Source organism: Salmo trutta, chromosome 24 (genome assembly GCF_901001165.1).
Source record: "Salmo trutta chromosome 24, fSalTru1.1, whole genome shotgun sequence".
In the NCBI taxonomy this organism is placed as follows: Eukaryota; Metazoa; Chordata; class Actinopteri; order Salmoniformes; family Salmonidae; genus Salmo; species Salmo trutta.
In genome coordinates this window covers 28,717,582-28,741,816 of record NC_042980.1, presented here as the reverse complement: position 1 = coordinate 28,741,816, position 24,235 = coordinate 28,717,582, and the positions used below count along the sequence as shown (strand labels likewise).

Below are 24,235 nucleotides of genomic sequence, written 5' to 3'. Positions count from 1 at the left end.
AGTTGCAGGCTCATGTCTATCAGAGCAGAGAGGGTGAAGATATCATATTAAGTTCATCTCATTCTAGTTATGTGAGAGATACTGGCACGCTTCTTACACAGCCACCGCCACCCGTTGGTCTCAAACGTAGGTTACGATGTTGCGCAAATCATAAATCCTGGCCAGCCCACCCCGAATCAACTCCTAGAATATTAGGCCCGGGCTGAAAAGCTACTTTTTCACATTACGTTTTTTTGTGGGGGCAGGATAATTACGAATAGGCAACTCGAATGAACTTTGATCACTTTTCTTAGAATTTTTATATAGCAAAAAGTGTGAGAAAAAAACATTCATGCCAAGAGCTCAAAAAAGCACTGCCTATAGCTCAATTCCCTGGCTATTGAGCGCTGCTGGTGCACGATATTAAATGTTGGAGGACCACCCGTGCGCGTGCGGGCTCCCAATTGCGCATTCGTGGATGGCGCGAGGGCGTCAGTAACCAAAGAGGGTCGCCGTGTAGAGTAGATCTATATGATATATATCACCTCCTCGCTACCTCCTCCGCCCCGCTCAGACCCCGGTCAGGGAACGAAACACCGGCACATGAGCGGGAGGACACCATTCAGAAGATCAACCCACAACTAACAGCTTTATCGCCGTTGAGAACACAGGTGAGGAAATGCTGCGAGTTTATTCACGGTCGGTCGTTGTAATATTGCAAATTATAAATAATTTCACTTTCCGTGAGGTGTGAATTTTTGCAACCGAACACATAAGTTGAATGTGCGGGAATCCAAATGAATGGCTTGCAGCTGCAGGTGGCCTTGGAACAATTTCCTTCCATTCACAGCATTATGTTTTAGCCTACTGAAATGACTCTTTTTAATTGTCTTGAAATTGAGAAATTATTATTTTAATGAACCCAAGATCTTCTGACTACAGTTTCCCCTGAAAATGATCGTCCCCGGTCTTGTCTCATGGTCCTGTGCATTATGCATTTAATGAAGATAGGGCTTCTGCATCTGTTCCATAGTGATTTATATAGAGTTCCTGTACGGGCGGCTATTTAGATTGTCACTGGTTAACTAGCAGGGAGAGGAAAGCTTCAACCCCCTCTCATCCTCCCTTCCCCTCCTCCTCTTTTCCCTCATCCACTATCCTCCCATTCTTATAGCCTGGCTGTGTGTTTCTGTTTTAATTACTTATTTGACCCGTTCTCCAATGAGAGAAAGCATTCAGAGCAGTCCTGTAATGCAGGGTTTCCCAAACACGGTCCTGGGGCCCCACCTGGGTGCACATTTTGCTTGATGATGAGTTGGTTATTTGAATCAGCTGTGTAGTGCTAGGGAAGTAAACCAAACCCAGTGTTGGGGAAGCTACACTGTAAAACCTTCCCCTGTAAATTTACAGCATTGTACTGGCAGCAGAGTTGCCAGCTAAATAATGTGATTTTACTTTACAGCAGGGATGCTGTAAAAACATTTACATTAAGAAAAACAGTACTGCATTAAACAATACAGCATTATACATATAGACTCAATGGTTGCAAAAATGGGAAGAGGTCTGTCCATGGTAGGGTGTTGCTCTGCCTTCTTGACACCTCAGTCGACCAGACAGAGTTCCTAAAGGCCCTAGTTTTGTTGCACCTGGACTACTGCCCAGCTGTGTGGTCATGTTTGGCAAAGAAGGACATATCACACTTAGACGAACACGGAGGGAGTGTCAGTAACATTCATGTCAGTCTCTCCTGGCTCAAAGTTGAGGAGAGATTGGCTGCATCATTATTGGTCTTTGTGCGAGGTATTGATGTGATGAAGGTACGGAACTGTCTGTTCAAGCCGTTGGCACACAGTTCAGACACTCATCGGTACAACACAAGACATGCAGCCAGAGGTCTCTTCACAGTCCCCAGGTCCAGAACAGATACACACAGTTCAGACACTCATCGGTACAACACAAGACATGCAACCAGAGGTCTCTTCACAGTCCCCAGGTCCAGAACAGATACACACAGTTCAGACACTCATCGGTACAACACAAGACATGCAACCAGAGGTCTCTTCACAGTCCCCAGGTCCAGAACAGATACACACAGTTCAGACACTCATCGGTACAACACAAGACATGCAGCCAGAGGTCTCTTCACAGTCCCCAGGTCCAGAACAGATACACACAGTTCAGACACTCATCGGTACAACACAAGACATGCAGCCAGAGGTCTCTTCACAGTCCCCAGGTCCAGAGACTGGGAAGCGCACAGTATTAAATATCGGCATGACTACATGGAAGTCCATGTAGCTCAAGTTAGCAATAACTTGAGTTAGCAATAAAACCAGTAATAAAAAAATAGATAAAATAACACCTTACTGCACAAAGGGGACTGTGAAGAGACACAACCATTTAATATATACTGCTCAAAAAAATAAAGGGAACACTTAAACAACACACCCTAGATCTGAATGAAAGAAATAATCTTATTAAATACTTTTTTCTTTACATAGTTGAATGTGCTGACAACAAAATCACAAAAATAATCAATGGAACTCCAATTTATCAACCCATGGAGGTCTGGATTTGGAGTCACACTCAAAATTAAAGTGGAAAACCACACTACAGGCTGATCCAACTTTGATGTAATGTCCTTAAAACAAGTCAAAATGAGGCTCAGTAGTATGTGTGGCCTCCACGTGCCTGAATGACCTCCCTACAACGCCTGGGCATGCTCCTGATGAGGTGGTGGATGGTCTCCTGAGGGATCTCCTCCCAGACCTGGACTAAAGCATCCGCCAACTCCTGGACAGTCTGTGGTGCAACGTGGCGTTGGTGGATGGAGCGAGACATGATGTCCCAGATGTGCTCAATTGGATTAAGGTCTGGGGAACGGGCGGGCCAGTCCATAGCATCAATGCCTTCCTCTTGCAGGAACTGCTGACACACTCCAGCCACATGAGGTCTAGCATTGTCTTGCATTAGGAGGAACCCAGGGCCAACCGCACCAGCATATGGTCTCACAAGGGGTCTGAGGATCTCATCTCGGTACCTAATGGCAGTCAGGCTACCTCTGGCGAGCACATGGAGGGCTGTGCGGCCCCCCAAAGAAATGCCACCCCACACCATGACTGACCCACCGCCAAACCGGTCATGCTGGAGGATGTTGCAGGCAGCAGAACGTTCTCCACGGCGTCTCCAGACTCTGTCACATGTGCTCAGTGTGAACCTGCTTTCATCTGTGAAGAGCACAGGGCGCCAGTGGCGAATTTGCCAATCTTGGTGTTCTCTGGCAAATGCCAAACGTCCTGCACGGTGTTGGGCTGTAAGCACAACCCCCACCTGTGGACGTCGGGCCCTCATACCACCCTCATGGAGTCTGTTTCTGACCGTTTGAGCAGACACATGCACATTTGTGGCCTGCTGGAGGTCATTTTGCAGGGCTCTGGCAGTGCTTCTCCTGCTCCTCCTTGCACAAAGGCGGAGGTAGCGGTCCTGCTGCTGGGTTGTTGCCCTCCTACGGCCTCCTCCACGTCTCCTGATGTACTGGCCTGTCTCCTGGTAGCGCCTCCATGCTCTGGACACTACGCTGACAGACACAGCAAACCTTCTTGCCACAGCTCGCATTGATGTGCCATCCTGGATGAGCTGCACTACCTGAGCCACTTGTGTGGGTTGTAGACTCCGTCTCATGCTACCACTAGAGTGAAAGCACCGCCAGCATTCAAAAGTGACCAAAACATCAGCCAGGAAGCATAGGAACTGAGAAGTGGTCTGTGGTCCCCACCTGCAGAACCACTCCTTTATTGGGGGTGTCTTGCTAATTGCCTATAATTTCCACCTGTTGTCTATTCCATTTGCACAACAGCATGTGAAATTTGTTGTCAATCAGTGTTGCTTCCTAAGTGGACAGTTTGATTTCACAGAAGTGTGATTGACTTGGAGTTACATTGTGTTGTTTAAGTGTTCCCTTTATTTTTTTGAGCAGTGTATATTGTATTGTAATTTGCACAGAATTATATATTAGACCTAGATATTGTGTGTACATAATGATATGTAGGCTATGTGTGACGTTTTAAATGTACAGCATGTATTTCAGTCCTTGACTAATAATCAAATCAAATCCAATTTTATTTGTCACATGTGCCAAATACAACAGGTGTATGTAGACCTTACTGTGAAAAACTTTTTTACAAGCCCTTAACCAACAATACAGTTCAAGAAATAGAGTTAATAAAATATTGACTAAATAAACTAAAGTAAAAATATCTAATCAATCAAAAAGTAACACAAGAAATGTACATAACAATAACTAGGCTAATAACAGTGGGTACCTAGTCAATTTGCGGGGGTACAGGTTAGTTGAGGTAATTTGTAAAGTGACTATGGATAGATAACAAACAGCGATTAGCAGCAGTGTAAAAACAAAGGGGGAGGGGTCAATGTAAATAGTCCAGATGGCCATTTGATTCATTGTTCAGGAGTCTTATAGCTTGGGGGTAGAAGCTGTTAAAGAGCCTTTTGGTCTTAGACTTGGCGCTCCGGTACCGCTTGCCGTGCGGTAGCAGAGAGAACAGTCTATGACTTGAGTGACTGGAGTCTTTGACAATATTTTGGGCCTTCCTCTGACACTGCCTAGTATATACTGTAGGTCCTGGATGTCAGGAAGCTTGGCCCCAGTGATGTACTGAGCCGTACGCACTACCCTCTGTAGCACCTTACAGTCAGATGTCGAGCAGTTGCCATACCAGGCGGTGATGTAACCGGTCAGGATGCTCTCGAAGGTGCAGCTGTAGAATTTGAGGATCTGAGGACCCATGCCAAATCTTTTCAGTCTCCTGAGGGGGTAAAGATGTTGTCGTGCCCTCTTCACAACTGTCTTGGTGTGTTTGGACCATGATAGTTTGTTGGTGATGTGGACACCAAGGAACTTGATACCCTCAACCCTGATCTCTGACCTCCTCCCTATAGCCTGTCTCGGTGGTGATCAGGCTTACCACTGTTGTGTCGTCAGCAAACTTAATGATGGCGTTGGAGTCGTGCTTGGCCACGCAGTCGTGGGTGAACAGGGAGTACAGGAGAGGACTAAGCACGCACCCCTGAGGGGCCCCAGTGTTGAGGATCAGCGTGGCATATTCTGTACTTCTGTACTGTAATCATTACAGCAACACTGTATTATATAATTACAGTAATTTGCTGACAACTCTGCTGCCAGTATAATGCTGTATATTTACAGTACAGCATGTTACCGTAATCAGGGTACCAATACTCTTACTGATATATGTTTACTGTAATTGTAATGAATGCATGAATGAAAGGGTGAATGAATGTATGACATTCATTGAGGGGAGGCGTGGTTTGAATTTTAGTATTCTACTGTTGTGTCGTCAGCAAACTTAATGATGGCGTTGGAGTCGTGCTTGGCCACGCAGTCGTGGGTGAACAGGGAGTACAGGAGAGGACTAAGCACGCACCCCTGAGGGGCCCCAGTGTTGAGGATCAGCGTGGCATATTCTGTACTTCTGTACTGTAATCATTACAGCAACACTGTATTATATAATTACAGTAATTTGCTGACAACTCTGCTGCCAGTATAATGCTGTATATTTACAGTACAGCATGTTACCGTAATCAGTGTACCAATACTCTTACTGATATATGTTTACTGTAATTGTAATGAATGCATGAATGAAAGGGTGAATGAATGTATGACATTCATTGAGGGGAGGCGGGGTTTGAATTTTAGTATTCTACTGTAATTGCATGGGATTGGTGCAAGCAGTTTGGCTGCTAGGTAATGTGTTTTTATATTACAGCGTATCAAATATATACACATCTGTATACATACACTACATTACCAAAAGTATCCGGACACCTGCTCGTCAAATATCTCATTCCAAAATCATGGACATTAATATGGAATTGGTCCCCCCCTTTGATGCTATAACAACCTCCACTCTTCTGGGAAGGCTTTCCACTAAATGTTGGAACATTGCTGTGGGGACTTGCTTCCATTCGGCCACAAGAGCATTAGTAAGGTCAGCACTGATGTATGGTGATTAGGCCTGGCTTGCAATCGGTGTTCCAATTTATTCCAAAGGTGTTTGATGGGGTTCAGGTCAGGGCTCTGTGCAGGCCAGTCAAGTTCTTCCATACCGATCATGACAAACCATTTCTTTATGGACCTCGCTTTGTACACGGGGGCATTGTCATGCTGAAACAGGAGAGGGCCTTACTCAAACTGTTGCCACAAAGTTGGAAGCACAGAATCGTCTGGAATGTCATTGTATGCTGTAGTGTTCTTCTGGCATCCACCAAACCCAGATTTGTCCGTTGGACTGCCAAATGAGAAGAATGGGAGAAACTCCCCAAATACAGGTGTGCTAAGATTGTAGCTTCATACCCAAGAAGACTTGAGGCTGTAATCGCTGCCAAAGGTGCTTTAACAAAGTACAGAGTAAAGGGTCTGAATACTTATATAAATGTGATTTTTTTTAAATATATAAATTAGCAAAAATGTCTAAAACCTGTTTTTGCTTTGTCATTATGGGGTATTGTGTGTAGTTTGATGGGGGAAAAAACTATTTAATAAATGTTTTAATAAGGCTGTAACATAACAAAATGTCAAAAGGTGAAGGGGTCTGAATACTTTCCGAATGCACTGTATACAGTGACTACTGTGCCAAACAGACCAAAGTCATGGCAAATACTCAACCATTTAAAGGTCAATTTGTTTTTTCCTAAAATCATTAGTTGAAAATGTTCAATAAAAAATTCTATCCATAATTAAACATTCCAAATAATAAACAATTCAAACAATAAGTAATCAATCAATTCAAATTAGGCAAACCAAATAGTCCTCCAATCAAACAAAAGCAAAAGCAATCAATCAAAAATAATCCGAAAAATATGTCAGTCTATTCATACAGTCCGTCAGTCTTGCTGCCACTCCAATCTGTCCCCTTTACACATGTAATTGTTGGAGCACTACTATCACATATCAGTTAAACTCTCACTCACGGGTGCAACAAATGTAGCCTCTTACAATGCACGCTTCAAAATATGTTAATGAGACAGAAACAACAATACCATGCACCCACTAATGGCCAATGTTTTTGGCTCTAAAAAATCAGTTGTACAACAAATGTGTCTTCCGCATTTAACCCAACCTCTGAATCAGAGGGGTGCGGGGGCTTCCTTAATCGACATCCACATCTTTGGCGCCCGGGGCACAGATTTTCACCTTGTCAGCTCAGGGGTTCAATCCCACAACCTTTCGGTTACTGGCCCAACACTCTAACCACTAAGCTACCTGCCGTACTGTATTCTGTGTGGTGGAATTAAATTACATAGTAAAACACGTAACTTGTTTTTGCGGTAACTTACTAGCAACCAGTAAGTTACTGTAAATTCCAAATAAACTTTGGTTTAACAGTACATTGCTGTAAAGAAAGCACTTCTTTACAGTAATGTACTGTTAAACCAAAGTTTCTTCGAAATCAATATTTGAAATTGCCCGAACAGCAATCTTAAATGTATTTAGAATTTTGTTTCATCAATACAACGCATTAAAACTAAAAGCAGATTTACCTAGCTCGGTGTAGACCCTAGGGACCTCTAGAGGTAGCTATTCCTGTGAACGGGTTAGGCAAGTCAGGTGTCTATACTTCAACATCGAAGTTAGATAAGATGGAAGTTTATGACGTAGGGCCTTGTAAACAAAAAGGGAGTAATGTAGAGATCTACGAGTTTTTAGCGAAGTCCATCCAACCTTTTGATACAGGATGCAGTGATGAGTATCAAAACTACACTATGGTAGATGGCATCCAAAGGTTTAAGAGTAGGAGCAGCTGCACTTTGATGAATAATATCACCATAATCAAGAACAAATAAAAAGGTTGACTGAATAATCTGCTTCCTACTGCTTAGAGAAAGGCACAATCTGTTTCTGTAGAAATAGCTAATTTAACTTAGCTCCTTAACCAGCTCCTCTATATGTTTTTTAAATGTCAAATCCATATCAATCAAAATGCCTAAGTATTATATGTGGGAACACGTTCGATTGGAGAACCATCTAATGAGTGAACATATAGTTCATCTGAAACATTCTTACGAGAGTTTGAAAATAACATGTATTTCATTTTGCCTATATTAAGCACAAGTTTTAAAATTAGCAAGGGATTCCTGCATGGCTATAAAATCTGACTAGTTTTTACACAGCCAGATCAACAGTCGGGGCAATAGCATCCCTAATACTATCATTCGCATATAGATGAAGTTTACAGTTAACAGATTGACCAGTGGTGTTTATATAAATAGTGAAGAGAACTGGTCCCAAAATCGACCCCTGTGGTACACCTTTATGTACTTCAAGACATTCAGCCTTAACCCCATCAATCACGATGGCCTGAGTTCTGTCACTAAAATAATCGTGAAACCATGAACAGGTGTCAGAGCTCAGGCCTATCGAGGACAACTTATTCAATAAAATAGCATGATCAACAGTTTCAAAAGCTTTTGACAGGTCCACAAACAAAGCAGCACATTTCATTTTAGTTTCTAAAGCATTGACAAGATCATTAACAACTAAAGTGATTACTGTAATAGTGCAATGCCCAGGCCTAAACACTCACTGGTTTACATTCAAAATACATTTCTCTGATAAAAAAGAGCAAAGTTGTACATTTACTAATGATTCAAAAATCCTTGCTTGACAAGGGAGCCTTGAAATGGGTCGCTAATTATTAAGATCACTACTATCCTCGCCCTTATGGAGTGACAGCTCATTAGCTGATTTCCATACTTTTGGAATATTTCCTGATAATGTTAAATACAAACTGTGGGTTATTGAGCCAACAATGATGGGCACTGCACACTTAAGCAGACCGGGACCAAATTGGTTGGCCCCTGTGGATTTCTTGTTGTCTATTGCTAACAAAGCATCCAGGACTTATTTTTCTGTAAATAGCCTAAAAGAAAAGCTTTGACTATAATTTCTGATAATTCAGCAAGTTTCCCCTATCAGCATCCAGCCCAATATCATTGTGAATAGGCTTAGAAGTTATTTAAAAAGATAGCCCACTGAAATAAAATGGTGATTAAATGCATCAATGATGGCATTTTTTTTCTCGTAATGAGGCCCGTGTCTGAATTAATTTGGTGTGGCAGAGAGGAGGAAGTAGAACCCTTCAGGGATTTGTGTAATGTCTGCTTCCAACTCACACCCTCAAACACGTAGATCCCCTGAAAGCAGCTCACTTTCCAGCCCACACTCTCAAACACCTAGATCCCCTGAACGCAGCTCACTCTCCAGCCCACACCCTCAAACACCTAGATCCCCTGAACGCAGCTCACTCTCCTGCCCACACCCTCAAACACCTAGATCCCCTGAACACAGCTCACTCTCCAGATCCCTATCACCTGAATTCTAATCACCTGTTCACACACCTGTATGTCATTATCACACACTATTTAGTTCAGTTCTTTGCACCCCATCACTGTGAGGTATTGTTTGTTTTGTGACACACGTCTTTCTGAGTGCTGTGGTTCCTGTAATTTACTCCTCCCGTGTATGATAGTTTTTGCCTGTCTCACTAATGACATCTTTTGCCTATTCCCTGCCTGTATATTTCCTGTTGTCTACCTATTGCCTGATCTCCTGGACTATGTTACTAGCCTTTTCCCTGCCTGTACCGTTGCCTTTTTGGACCCCCTGTGTATGACCTTCTGCCTGCCCCTGGACCCAGCTACCTGCCTCCTCCTGTGGTCCTTTACAATAAACACCTGCTGCACCCTGCACTTGAAACCAGCTCTCTGTCTCCCATGGTGTTCATTACAATTTGATAGTTTTCAAAAATATTGCCGGGTTCGCAGAGCGGTTATATAGTAATCAGATTTAGCCTTTCTGATTTGTCTTACACAGTGACTCTTCAGTTGCTTAAAAGCTTGCCAGTCTGGGACTAAGCCTGTGTTTCTGGACTTGACCCAAGCATCATCTCTTTGATGAGTGACTTCTGACAATTCTGGAGTGTACCAGGCATTTGATCTACCTTTTAACCCTTATTTTGTTTTAAGGAAGCATGATTATCCACAATAGTATGGAAGACATCTGCAAAAAGGCTCAAAGCTAAATCAGGTTCAGGGATAGCGGAAATGCAATCAATGTCACTAAAATAAAGATAATGTAAAAAAGCCTGTCCACGTAAGCTTTTAAAGTTCCTCTAGGTGATTACACGAGGCTTTGATTTTTGTATTCTCACATCTCCAACACAAACAACTGGGAAATGGTCTTTAATGTCTTGGGCAAAGACATCAGTAGAACTCTGATGTATTCATTAAAATAAGATCAGAGTTGACTTTGAAGGATCTCAAGGGTTGGGCCGCGTAGGCTTAGTCACCAGCTGGGTTCCATTTAGATCATCACACATGTCTTTAAGATTGTCTGAAGCCTGCATTTCCCAATCATAATTTAGGTCACCCAGGATAATGTATTCTGATTTAATAAAAGAAGACAAAGTAGTTAACTCCCTGAGTGCACAAAGGTAAGCCGAGGGACGATGGTAGACCCCTACCAGCTTCATGCGTCTCACCCGACAGCATGCGTAGTCACAGTAGTCATAAGCTATTACTGTAAAGAAATACAGTATGTTAGAGTAATTTTTACAAGAGGCTTCCAATTACAGTTAATAGTATGTTTCTGCATTTTACCCATAATGCACTTTAATCTGTAGCATTAATTCTGTAAAACACATAGACGTTTTTTTTACCATGCATTTTACCGTGTTTTACTGTTGAAATTACAGAAAAGTCTTAGTGTATTCTGAAAATATGGTTTACCAAGCCACCAATTAGATATGTTGGGAGTACTGTAAGAGTGTTAAGCAGCTGCACAGTTCAGAGTCAGACATTATCTGACAACTGTTTTCTCATTAAAGTCAGGCAGACAGTCATGCACTGATACCTCAGCACTAAGCCTGTCAAGAAAACAAACACTGAGGGAGAGAAGAGTGAGTCGGGTGGTGGGAAGAGCACTTATTTCTTGTGTATGTGTGTGTTTCCATGCTCTGTGTGAAAATCCTTGGTGAAAGTGTGGCAAATCTTTGCTTCAGAGCCATCCTCCCGTTGACTCTCTCCACAGCTCCTCAGCTCACATCCCAGACTAGTCTTCCCTTTGAGAGGATAGCTCTGGGGAAGGTGAGACTCTGGGGAACCAGGCTTCCATCCCAACTGAATAGGACAGATTGGCACCATGTTGTTTTGACAAACTGTGACTTGACTTCATCTCCTCCCTGCCTCTGGTGATGAGAACAGTTCGTCTGTAGTCTTTTCTGTTGTAACTGAGGCTGAGGAAGCAGGATAGAGGGAGGAGAAAAGGAAGAGAGTGAGGGAGGGGAATCTGAAACAGACTTTGTACTATTCATCCATCATCGATTCAGGCAATGGCAGGAATATTTTAATAGTAAAGACTAAAGAGTTCAGAAGAGCAAGCCTCAAACCTAGAGGCAGTGAGGATATTGAGTTTTGAAAAGTCAGTGTCTCAGTCAAACCCTGTTGTCTCTCAGAGAGAGAGAGACAGACAGAGAGAAATAGAGAGAGAGACAACCATGACTAAACAGCATGATTAGGGAGCCGTTGTTGATCAATGCCATGAAGGGTCAGCAGGGTCTTTGATACACCCGAAAGAGAGAGAGATGTTTCCTGCCTCATTTGTGTATAGCTTTGATCCTGCAATTCATGATATTACCCAAAAACCTCCTCTGTTCCAGTTTTCCCAGACAGACAGCAGACGTCTTATTTCTAAACACTGATGATTAGTCTAAAAGTCTGGAAACAGGATGAAACAGTAAAGGGATTCTTCTTTTGTCAGGCGAGTAATAGAGAACAGCAAAGGTTTCATACCTCGACAGGTTACGACCTCAAAACAAATAAAGACTGCTGGAGGAAGATCTTGCAGTCAAATTGAAATGTTTGAGCACCTTAGCATTGTCCCCCTCCTCTCTCCTGGCATCCTACTCTTGAGTTTTTAGTGAAGCACACACCCAGCCAGCCCAAAGGCACCTCTATGGTCTCACTATTAAGTTACTGTTCAAATGTTTTGGTCTAAATGACTCCCAGGGTCCTGTGGCAGAGAGCAACGTGGTGTGAATACTGATCTCTTCCAGGGCCCTTTCCCCCTAAAGCAGCATTCTGCAGTTGCTACATCCATTTTTGGATGTACTTAAATTACTGATATATACCCATTGATTCTTGAAGAATATAACTTAGAGAAATGCCAATAAACTTAGTTCAACTGTCATAACCCACCATAACCCAAAATATAAGCTTGTTTTACTCCAATGTTTGTAAACCAAAGTAGTATAGCCTGGAAACGTGGTTTAAAAAACATTTAATATATATTGGATGGTCAGTCTTTGCATCCATAGCTCTGTCTGTGAATTTGAGAGCGGTTACATTTCTCCAGGCCCATCCCTCAGCTTTTTTTTACCAAAACAGTGACGGGTAGGCGGGGTTTGCTTTGTTCTTGTTTCAATAGAGGATTGGCCCTTTCCAATCAAATTGTATTTGTCACATGCCAAATACAACAGGTGTAGACCTTACCGTGAAATGCTTACTTACAAGCCCAACAATGCAGTTCAAGAAATAGAGTTAAGAAAATATTTACTAAATAAACTAGAGTGAAAAAATAAATAAAAATAACACAAGAAAAAAAGTAACAAGAAAATTACTAAACAATAATGAGGCTATATACAGGGGGTACCGGTACTGAGTCAATATGTGGGGCTATAGGTTAGTCGAGGTAATTTGTAAAGTGACTATGCATAGATGATTAACAGCGAGTAGCAGCAGTGTAAAAACAAATAGTCTGGGTGGCCATTTGATTCGTTGTTCAGCAGTCTTCTGGCTTGGGGGTAGAAGCTGTTAAGGAGCCTTTTGGTCTTAGACTTGGCGCTCCGGTACCGCTTGCCCGTGCGGTGGCAGAGAGAACAGTCTATGACTTGGGTGACTGGATTCTTTGACAATTTGTTGGGTCTTCCTTTGACACTGCCTAGTATATAGGTCCTGGATGTCAGGAAGCTTGGCCCCAGTGATGTACTGGGCCGTACGCACTACCCTCTGTAGCACCTTACAGTCAGATGTCGAGCAGTTGCCATACCAGGCGGTGATGTAACCGGTCAGGATGCTCTCGATGGTGCAGCTGTAGAATTTGAGGATCTGGGGACCCATGCCAAATCTTTTCAGTCTCCTGAGGGAGTAAAGATGTTGTCGTGCTCTCTTCACAACTGTCTTGGTGTGTTTGGACCATGATAGTTTGTTGGTGATGTTTTTGCTGCTGACTGCGGTGTTACTGGGGGACTGGGAGGATAAGTTCATTAGAGTTAACTGCACCTCAGCCCAAATAAATGCTTCATAGAGTTCAAGTAACAGACACATTTCAATATCAACTGTTCAGAGGAGACTGCGTGAATCAGGCCTTCATGGTTGAATTGCTGCAAAAAAAACACTACTAAAGGACACCAATAAGAAGAACATACTTGCTTGGGACAAGAAATACGAACAATGGACATTAGAACCATGAAAATCTGTCCTTTGTTCTGATGAGTCCAAATTTGAGATGTTTGGTTCCAACCGCAGTGTCTTTGTGAGACGCAGAGTAGGTGAACAGATGATCTCCGCATGTGTGGTTCCCATCGTGAAGCATGGAGGAGGAGGTGTGATGGTGTGGGGGTGCTTTGCTGGTGACACTGTGATTTATTTAGAAAAAGGAACACTTAACCAGCATTGCTACCACAGCATTCTGCAGCGATACGCCATCCCATCTGGTTTGCGCTATCATTTGTTTTTCAACAGGACAATGACCCAACACACCTCCAGGCTGTGTACGGGATATTTGACCAAGAAAGAGAGTGATGGAGTGCTGCATCAGATGACCTGGCCTCTACAATCACCTGACCTCAACCCAATTGAGATGGTTTGGGATGAGTTGAACCGCAGAGTGAAGGAATAGCAGCCAACAAGTGCTCAGCCTATGTGGAAACTCCTTCAAGACTGTTGGAAAAGCATTCCTCATGAAGCTGGTGTGCAATGCTGTCCTCAAGGCAAAGGGTGGCTACTTTGAAGAATCTAAAATCTAAAATATATTTAGATTTAACACTTTTTTTGCTTACTACATGATTCCATATGTGTTATTTCATAGTTTTGATGTCTTCACTATTATTCTACAATGTAGAAAATAGTAAAACATTTAGAAAAACCCTTGAATGAGTAGGTGTGTCCAAACTTTTGGCTGGTACTGTACGTAATAAAAACAGAGCATTACTATAATACTGTCATAGGAGGTTGGTGGCACCTTAATTGGGGAGGACAGGCTCATAGTAATGGCTGGAAAGGAATAAATGGAATGGAAACCATGTGTTTGATAGCATTTCATTTAATCCATTCCAGCCATTATTTTGAGCTGTCCTCCCCTCAGCAGGTTTCGGGAACGATCCACCGTTTTAGCAATGTTTCACTGTGTGTTTGTGTCTATTTAATGATATGTGAGTTTATCTGACTTGAGTTCTGCTTTTCTTCTATCCATCCTTCACAAATAGAATGTCAGAGTTTCTATGACAACTGTTCTTATTCCTTCCTGCAGAATGAGAGAAGGAATGTACTGTAATGGCATCACACCTATCGCACCCTGAAATGGTTTCTCACAGCTGACTGTAGAAATATACAACATAGAACAGATGTAGGCTCAGTACATGGTCAGACAGTAGACTGCAGAGACTGGATAATTATGTGTGAAGTAATTATTATCTTTCCGGTGTTTTTCATATTGAATGTATTATAGTGTACAGTTTTTTGTGTATTTGTATGCTGGCTTCACAAAATGAATTTCCATGTAAACGGACAATAAGGTACATCGTATCGTACAAAGGTAATCAGCATGATGAGTTCCTTCACGGTCATGTGAAAGGTAATCATCATGATGAGTTCCTTCACGGTCATGTGAAAGGTAATCAGCATGATGAGTTCCTTCACGGTCATGTGAAAGCTGCTGAGCATGATGAGTTCCTTCACGGTCATGTGAAAGGTAATCATCATGATGAGTTCCTTCACGGTCATGTGAAAGGTAATCAGCATGATGAGTTCCTTCACGGTCATGTGAAAGGTAATCAGCATGATGAGTTCCTTCACGGTCATGTGAAAGGTAATCAGCATGATGAGTTCCTTCACGGTCATGTGAAAGGTAATCAGCATGATGAGTTCCTTCACGGTCATGTGAAAGGTAATCAGCATGATGAGTTCCTTCACGGTCATGTGAAAGGTAATCAGCATGATGAGTTCCTTCACGGTCATGTGAAAGGTAATCAGCATGATGAGTTCCTTCACGGTCATGTGAAAGGTAATCAGCATGATGAGTTCCTTCACGGTCATGTGAAAGCTGCTGAGCATGATGAGTTCCTTCACGGTCATGTGAAAGCTGCTGAGCATGATGAGTTCCTTCACGGTCATGTGAAAGGTAATCAGCATGATGAGTTCCTTCACGGTCATGTGAAAGGTAATCAGCATGATGAGTTCCTTCACGGTCATGTGAAAGGTAATCAGCATGATGAGTTCCTTCACGGTCATGTGAAAGCAGCTGAGCATGATGAGTTCCTTCACGGTCATGTGAAAGGTAATCAGCATGATGAGTTCCTTCACGGTCATGTGAAAGGTAATCAGCATGATGAGTTCCTTCACGGTCATGTGAAAGGTAATCAGCATGATGAGTTCCTTCACGGTCATGTGAAAGCTGCTGAGCATGATGAGTTCCTTCACGGTCATGTGAAAGGTAATCAGCATGATGAGTTCCTTCACGGTCATGTGAAAGGTAATCAGCATGATGAGTTCCTTCACGGTCATGTGAAAGGTAATCAGCATGATGAGTTCCTTCACGGTCATGTGAAAGGTAATCAGCATGATGAGTTCCTTCACGGTCATGTGAAAGGTAATCATCATGATGAGTTCCTTCACGGTCATGTGAAAGCTGCTGAGCATGATGAGTTCCTTCACGGTCATGTGAAAGGTAATCATCATGATGAGTTCCTTCACGGTCATGTGAAAGGTAATCAGCATGATGAGTTCCTTCACGGTCATGTGAAAGGTAATCAGCATGATGAGTTCCTTCACGGTCATGTGAAAGCTGCTGAGCATGATGAGTTCCTTCACGGTCATGTGAAAGGTAATCATCATGATGAGTTCCTTCACGGTCATGTGAAAGGTAATCAGCATGATGAGTTCCTTCACGGTCATGTGAAAGGTAATCAGCATGATGAGTTCCTTCACGGTCATGTGAAAGCTGCTGAGCATGATGAGTTCCTTCACGGTCATGTGAAAGCTGCTGAGCATGATGAGTTCCTTCACGGTCATGTGAAAGGTAATCATCATGATGAGTTCCTTCACGGTCATGTGAAAGGTAATCATCATGATGAGTTCCTTCACGGTCATGTGAAAGGTAATCATCATGATGAGTTCCTTCACGGTCATGTGAAAGGTAATCAGCATGATGAGTTCCTTCACGGTCATGTGAAAGGTAATCAGCATGATGAGTTCCTTCACGGTCATGTGAAAGGTAATCAGCATGATGAGTTCCTTCACGGTCATGTGAAAGGTAATCAGCATGATGAGTTCCTTCACGGTCATGTGAAAGGTAATCAGCATGATGAGTTCCTTCACGGTCATGTGAAAGGTAATCAGCATGATGAGTTCCTTCACGGTCATGTGAAAGGTAATCAGCATGATGAGTTCCTTCACGGTCATGTGAAAGGTAATCATCATGATGAGTTCCTTCACGGTCATGTGAAAGGTAATCATCATGATGAGTTCCTTCACGGTCATGTGAAAGGTAATCAGCATGATGAGTTCCTTCACGGTCATGTGAAAGGTAATCAGCATGATGAGTTCCTTCACGGTCATGTGAAAGGTAATCAGCATGATGAGTTCCTTCACGGTCATGTGAAAGCTGCTGAGCATGATGAGTTCCTTCACGGTCATGTGAAAGCTGCTGAGCATGATGAGTTCCTTCACGGTCATGTGAAAGGTAATCAGCATGATGAGTTCCTTCACGGTCATGTGAAAGGTAATCAGCATGATGAGTTCCTTCACGGTCATGTGAAAGGTAATCAGCATGATGAGTTCCTTCACGGTCATGTGAAAGCAGCTGAGCATGATGAGTTCCTTCACGGTCATGTGAAAGGTAATCAGCATGATGAGTTCCTTCACGGTCATGTGAAAGGTAATCAGCATGATGAGTTCCTTCACGGTCATGTGAAAGGTAATCAGCATGATGAGTTCCTTCACGGTCATGTGAAAGCTGCTGAGCATGATGAGTTCCTTCACGGTCATGTGAAAGGTAATCAGCATGATGAGTTCCTTCACGGTCATGTGAAAGGTAATCAGCATGATGAGTTCCTTCACGGTCATGTGAAAGGTAATCAGCATGATGAGTTCCTTCACGGTCATGTGAAAGGTAATCAGCATGATGAGTTCCTTCACGGTCATGTGAAAGGTAATCATCATGATGAGTTCCTTCACGGTCATGTGAAAGCTGCTGAGCATGATGAGTTCCTTCACGGTCATGTGAAAGGTAATCATCATGATGAGTTCCTTCACGGTCATGTGAAAGGTAATCAGCATGATGAGTTCCTTCACGGTCATGTGAAAGGTAATCAGCATGATGAGTTCCTTCACGGTCATGTGAAAGCTGCTGAGCATGATGAGTTCCTTCACGGTCATGTGAAAGGTAATCATCATGATGAGTTCCTTCACGGTCATGTGAAAGGTAATCAGCATGATGAGTTCCTTCACGGTCATGTGAAAGGTAATCAGCATGATGAGTTCCTTCACGGTCATGTGAAAGGTAATCAGCATGATGAGTTCCTTCACGGTCATGTGAAAGGTAATCAGCATGATGAGTTCCTTCACGGTCATGTGAAAGGTAATCAGCATGATGAGTTCCTTCACGGTCATGTGAAAGCTGCTGAGCATGATGAGTTCCTTCACGGTCATGTGAAAGGTAATCAGCATGATGAGTTCCTTCACGGTCATGTGAAAGGTAATCAGCATGATGAGTTCCTTCACGGTCATGTGAAAGGTAATCAGCATGATGAGTTCCTTCACGGTCATGTGAAAGGTAATCAGCATGATGAGTTCCTTCACGGTCATGTGAAAGGTAATCAGCATGATGAGTTCCTTCACGGTCATGTGAAAGGTAATCAGCATGATGAGTTCCTTCACGGTCATGTGAAAGGTAATCAGCATGATGAGTTCCTTCACGGTCATGTGAAAGGTAATCATCATGATGAGTTCCTTCACGGTCATGTGAAAGCTGCTGAGCATGATGAGTTCCTTCACGGTCATGTGAAAGGTAATCATCATGATGAGTTCCTTCACGGTCATGTGAAAGGTAATCATCATGATGAGTTCCTTCACGGTCATGTGAAAGGTAATCAGCATGATGAGTTCCTTCACGGTCATGTGAAAGGTAATCAGCATGATGAGTTCCTTCACGGTCATGTGAAAGGTAATCAGCATGATGAGTTCCTTCACGGTCATGTGAAAGGTAATCAGCATGATGAGTTCCTTCACGGTCATGTGAAAGGTAATCAGCATGATGAGTTCCTTCACGGTCATGTGAAAGGTAATCAGCATGATGAGTTCCTTCACGGTCATGTGAAAGGTGATCAGCATGATGAGTTCCTTCACGGTCATGTGAAAGGTAATCAGCATGATGAGTTCCTTCACGGTCATGTGAAAGGTAATCAGCATGATGAGTTCCTTCACGGTCATGTGAAAGGTAATCAGCATGATGAGTTCCTTCACGGTCATGTGAAAGGTAATCAGCATGATGAGTTCCTTCACGGTCATGTGAAAGGTAATCAGCATGATGAGTTCCTTCACGGTCATGTGAAAGCTGCTGAGCATGATGAGTTCCTTCACGGTCATGTGAAAGGTAATCATCATGATGAGTTCCTTCACGGTCATGTGAAAGGTAATCAGCATGATGAGTTCCTTCACGGTCATGTGAAAGGTAATCAGCATGATGAGTTCCTTCACGGTCATGTGAAAGGTAATCAGCATGATGAGTTCCTTCACGGTCATGTGAAAGGTAATCAGCATGATGAGTTCCTTCACGGTCATGTGAAAGGTAATCAGCATGATGAGTTCCTTCACGGTCATGTGAAAGGTAATCAGCATGATGAGTTCCTTCACGGTCATGTGAAAGGTAATCAGCATGATGAGTTCCTTCACGGTCATGTGAAAGGTAATCAGCATGATGAGTTCCTTCACGGTCATGTGAAAGGTAATCAGCATGATGAGTTCCTTCACGGTCATGTGAAAGGTAATCAGCATGATGAGTTCCTTCACGGTCATGTGAAAGGTAATCAGCATGATGAGTTCCTTCACGGTCATGTGAAAGGTAATCAGCATGATGAGTTCCTTCACGGTCATGTGAAAGGTAATCATCATGATGAGTTCCTTCACGGTCATGTGAAAGGTAATCAGCATGATGAGTTCCTTCACGGTCATGTGAAAGGTAATCAGCATGATGAGTTCCTTCACGGTCATGTGAAAGGTAATCAGCATGATGAGTTCCTTCACGGTCATGTGAAAGGTAATCAGCATGATGAGTTCCTTCACGGTCATGTGAAAGGTAATCAGCATGATGAGTTCCTTCACGGTCATGTGAAAGGTAATCAGCATGATGAGTTCCTTCACGGTCATGTGAAAGGTAATCAGCATGATGAGTTCCTTCACGGTCATGTGAAAGGTAATCAGCATGATGAGTTCCTTCACGGTCATGTGAAAGGTAATCAGCATGATGAGTTCCTTCACGGTCATGTGAAAGGTAATCAGCATGATGAGTTCCTTCACGGTCATGTGAAAGCTGCTGAGCATGATGAGTTCCTTCACGGTCATGTGAAAGGTAATCAGCATGATGAGTTCCTTCACGGTCATGTGAAAGGTAATCAGCATGATGAGTTCCTTCACGGTCATGTGAAAGCTGCTGAGCATGATGAGTTCCTTCACGGTCATGTGAAAGGTAATCAGCATGATGAGTTCCTTCACGGTCATGTGAAAGGTAATCAGCATGATGAGTTCCTTCACGGTCATGTGAAAGGTAATCAGCATGATGAGTTCCTTCACGGTCATGTGAAAGGTAATCAGCATGATGAGTTCCTTCACGGTCATGTGAAAGGTAATCAGCATGATGAGTTCCTTCACGGTCATGTGAAAGGTAATCAGCATGATGAGTTCCTTCACGGTCATGTGAAAGGTAATCAGCATGATGAGTTCCTTCACGGTCATGTGAAAGGTAATCAGCATGATGAGTTCCTTCACGGTCATGTGAAAGGTAATCAGCATGATGAGTTCCTTCACGGTCATGTGAAAGGTAATCAGCATGATGAGTTCCTTCACGGTCATGTGAAAGGTAATCAGCATGATGAGTTCCTTCACGGTCATGTGAAAGGTAATCAGCATGATGAGTTCCTTCACGGTCATGTGAAAGCTGCTGAGCATGATGAGTTCCTTCACGGTCATGTGAAAGCTGCTGAGCATGATGAGTTCCTTCACGGTCATGTGAAAGGTAATCAGCATGATGAGTTCCTTCACGGTCATGTGAAAGGTAATCAGCATGATGAGTTCCTTCACGGTCATGTGAAAGGTAATCAGCATGATGAGTTCCTTCACGGTCATGTGAAAGCTGCTGAGCATGATGAGTTCCTTCACGGTCATGTGAAAGGTAATCAGCATGATGAGTTCCTCCACGGTCATGTGAAAGGTAATCAGCATGATGAGTTCCTTCACGGTCATGTGAAAGGTAATCAGCATGATGAGTTCCTTCACGGTCATGTGAAAGGTAATCAGCATGATGAGTTCCTTCACGGTCATGTGAAAGGTAATCAGCATGATGAGTTCCTTCACGGTCATGTGAAAGCTGCTGAATGCACTTAGTTTCACTTTTTTTGATAAACAAAAAAGAAGAGGCAGCTATAGTGTGATGGCCACGTAACACAGCTAAATATCCCTATCCTCTTCACTTTCATTTGCACCAAACATTTAATGTCCGATCAAATAATGACCATAATTAGAAACATAGTCTTCATTTCAAATATCAAATAGACACCTTTATTGAATATTGATTTGTATATTGATGTGTATACAGGGCTCATCTGTAAAAAGACCTTGGTCTCAGCATGACTAATCACGTTAATGATCATATTAATGCTTAAAATCATGTTTATCCAACAGAAAATTGGAATAGATGCTTGATCATTTCTATAAGCATACCTGCCATTCCCTTTATATTCTGTGTGCTTACCTTATGGCCTGAGTTAACCTGTCCTTTATATTCTGTGTGCTTACCTTATGGCCTGAGTTAACCTGTCCTTTATATTCTGTGTGCTTACCTTATGGCCTGAGTTAACCTGTCCTTTATATTCTGTGTGCTTACCTTATGGCCTGAGTTAACCTGTCCTTTATATTCTGTGTGCTTACCTTATGGCCTGAGTTAACCTGTCCTTTATATTCTGTGTGCTTACCTTATGGCCTGAGTTAACCTGTCCTTTATATTCTGTGTGCTTACCTTATGGCCTGAGTTAACCTGTCCTTTATATTCTGTGTGCTTACCTTATGGCCTGAGTTAACCTGTGGAGTGGTGCCTGTTCTACTATGTAGACCTCAGTTAAATATGTATCTATGTTTGAGCTGGTAGAACAGTTTAACTTGTATTCATTTACAGACCTTTAAGTTATCTTTATGCACTATGGTTTTGATTTCTCTTACTTTATTATCAACGTCAAGTTTGAGAAAATAAAACCCCTAATATTTGCATCCGACTCAATTGTCTCTTGTTGCCTGTTGGTTGTCCCTTACATAAGAAGATTTCATCCTCAGACAGATAGACAGACAGATAGATGCTTTATGTCTACTCCAGTTTTTAGTGGTTGGATGGACAGATGGAGGTTGCAGGGAGAGGGAGGGGAAACATTTTTGAAAGATTGATGCACTAGTGCATTCTCCAAGCCTTGGCTGAAACAGGTCTGTTTAAATCCCAGTTCAATCTGCAGTCTGTTAAAATAGTCCCCCTCAGCTTTGCATCTCCATAGGGACATGTCAGTGACTCTACCAGTCCTAGCGCTTCAATCCACAGATTGACGTTTAAATGGGTGCATTCCAATTACACAGCACCAGGTATCGGTCCCTATAATTTCCTGCTTTGTAAACCTCATGTACAAACATGTATCGCTCTCTGACTGAGCAGTGCTCCACTGATTGCTGAAAGTGAAAGACTTTATTGCAGCAGGAGGCGCAGGTTCTTCCTTTGCTGCTGCTGGAAGATTGCCTCACTGAAGACTGTCAATCAACACACACACACACACACACACACACACTGACAGACTGAAGCTGACAGGTTTAAATGAACCACTCTGGTGAGAAACACTTCATACGTAAATACAGTGCATTACTAGATTACAGTGCATGTTGTTCCTTGACTTTAAATGAGTAGAAGTATTCTATATATTGAGTCAACTCTAGAGGAACAAATTCACAGACAGCTGATATGCTGACAGACAGGAGAGAGATCTATGCAGCTGTTTGTGTGCGTGCTTGCGTGCATGTGCATGCATTTAATGATGTGTGAGTTTATCTGACTTGCGTTGTGCTTTTCTTCAGTCCGTCCTTCACAAAAAGAAAGTCAGAGTTGCTATGACAACTGTTCTATGACAACTTCTCACAGCTGACTGTAGGAATATACAACACCGAACAGATGTAGGCTCAGTACATGGTCAGACAGTAGACCGCAGAGCTGTTCCTAATGTACAAAACATTAGGAACAGCTGCTCTTTCCATAACAGACTGACCATGTGTATCCAAGTGAAAGCTATGATCCCTTATTGATGTTACCTGTTAAATCCACTTCAATCAGTGTAGATGAAGAGGAGGAGACAATTAAATAAGGATTTTTAAGCCTTGAGACAATTGAGACATCAGAGGGTGAATGGACAAGACAAAATATTGAAGTGCCTTTGAACAGGGAATGGTAGTAGGTACCAGGTGCACCGGTTTGAGTGTGTCAAGAACTGCAACGCTGGTGGGTTTTTCACGCTCAACAGTTTTCAGTGTTTATGAAGAATGGTCCACCACCCAAAGGACATCCAGCCAACTTGACACAACTGTGGGAAGCATTGGAGTCAACATGGGCCAGCATCCCTGTGGAACACTTTCAACACCTTGTAGAGTCCATGCCCCGACGAATTGAGGCTGTTCTGAGGGCAAAACGGGGTGCAACTCAATATTAGGAAGGTGTTCCTAATGTTTTGTACACTTAGTGTATATGTGCATTAATTATTATGTTTCCAGTGTTTTCCATATTGAATGTATTAAAGTGTATTGTTTTTGTGTATTTGTATGCTGCTTTCACAAAGTGAATTTCCATGTAAATGGACAATAAAGTACAGTACATCATATGGAACAAGGAAATTAGCATGATGAGTGTCTTTAGGGTCATATGAAAGCTGCTGAATTCCCTTTCAATTCTTAACTGATCAACTCAAAATAAGTGGTAGCTAGAGTACAGAGATACAAGTATACACACACACACACACACACACACAGATGAGCGTCTGCTTTTGTGCAGATGTACAGCCTTTGATCCGTGATTGCACCTTGTGTATGCTTGTGTTTGTGTGCGTGCGTGCATGTGATGATGGTCACGGCTTTGATCAGAGATCGCATCAGGGGTGTGTGTCTGTGTGTGTGTGTGGGTGGATGGGTGGATGGATGGATGGGTGGGTGTTATGAAATCAGCGGCTGGACTCTCATTGGTGATTATTTTTCCACTGACTGTTTCTCTCTCTCCCTCCCTCCCTCTCTCTCTCTCTTTCTCTCTCGTTCTCTCTCTCCCCCTCCTTTCCTCCCTTTCTTTTTCCAGGTGTCTGTGTGAGATATTGGTTGAGTCCAGAGATCCCAGAAAGAAGCTACTGACACTGAGGTTACTGCTGGAGAGGGCACACCAATGAACACACATCACAAAGGTACACACAGCTTATAAAGCTATGGAGGATTACCTTTCATTCATCATCTACCTGGTCTCTCTGAAGTCCTACATGGTTTGAGTGTGAGTACCTTTTAAACTCTTGCGCATCGTTCATCTATACTGCTAGCCTTGGTGCAGACCCTTATCTTCCTCTTGTCTCCTCTCCTCTCTAGGATGGACTTGTCTAACTGTACAGAGGGG

The 24,235-nt window shown here is 42.8% G+C and overlaps 1 long non-coding RNA gene across 1 annotated transcript; it reads left to right on the top strand.

The window, feature by feature from the left end:
• The first annotated feature begins 538 nt into the window (after positions 1 to 538).
• LOC115161522 (uncharacterized) lies at positions 539 to 24,235 on the top strand. The gene is made up of 3 exons (XR_003869277.1): positions 539 to 650; positions 23,930 to 24,115; positions 24,208 to 24,235. It is a non-coding gene; the product is annotated as an uncharacterized LOC115161522 (long non-coding RNA).